This window comes from Myotis davidii, unplaced genomic scaffold, assembly GCF_000327345.1.
Source record: "Myotis davidii unplaced genomic scaffold, ASM32734v1 scaffold46, whole genome shotgun sequence".
NCBI classification, from domain to species: domain Eukaryota; kingdom Metazoa; phylum Chordata; class Mammalia; order Chiroptera; family Vespertilionidae; genus Myotis; species Myotis davidii.
Genome location: NW_006383006.1, coordinates 5,115,115 through 5,115,364, shown reverse-complemented (window position 1 = coordinate 5,115,364; position 250 = coordinate 5,115,115). Strand labels below are relative to the sequence as shown.

General features: G+C 51.6%; 1 pseudogene; it reads left to right on the top strand.

Annotated features, from left to right (window-relative positions):
- LOC102757969 overlaps positions 1 to 250 on the top strand; it is a 754-nt pseudogene continuing 504 nt past the window's right edge.

The following is a 250-nucleotide window of genomic DNA, read 5'->3' as shown; positions in this document are numbered from 1 at the left end:
TGGAGCCTGTCGGGCGCTTTAGGATGAAACTGAGCTTCTCTTTCCCAGCCACTGGCTCTCAGACGCGCCAAGTGGACAATGATTGCAAACTTCCTACCTTTTATGAAACGTGTGTGTCCACAGAAGTTGCTGTTGATGCTCTGGGTGAAGAATGGAAGGGTTTTGTGGTTGAAACCAGTGGTGGAATGACAAACAAGGTTTCCCCATGAAGCTGGGGGTCTGCCTGCCTGCTGCTGAGGAGGGCATTCCT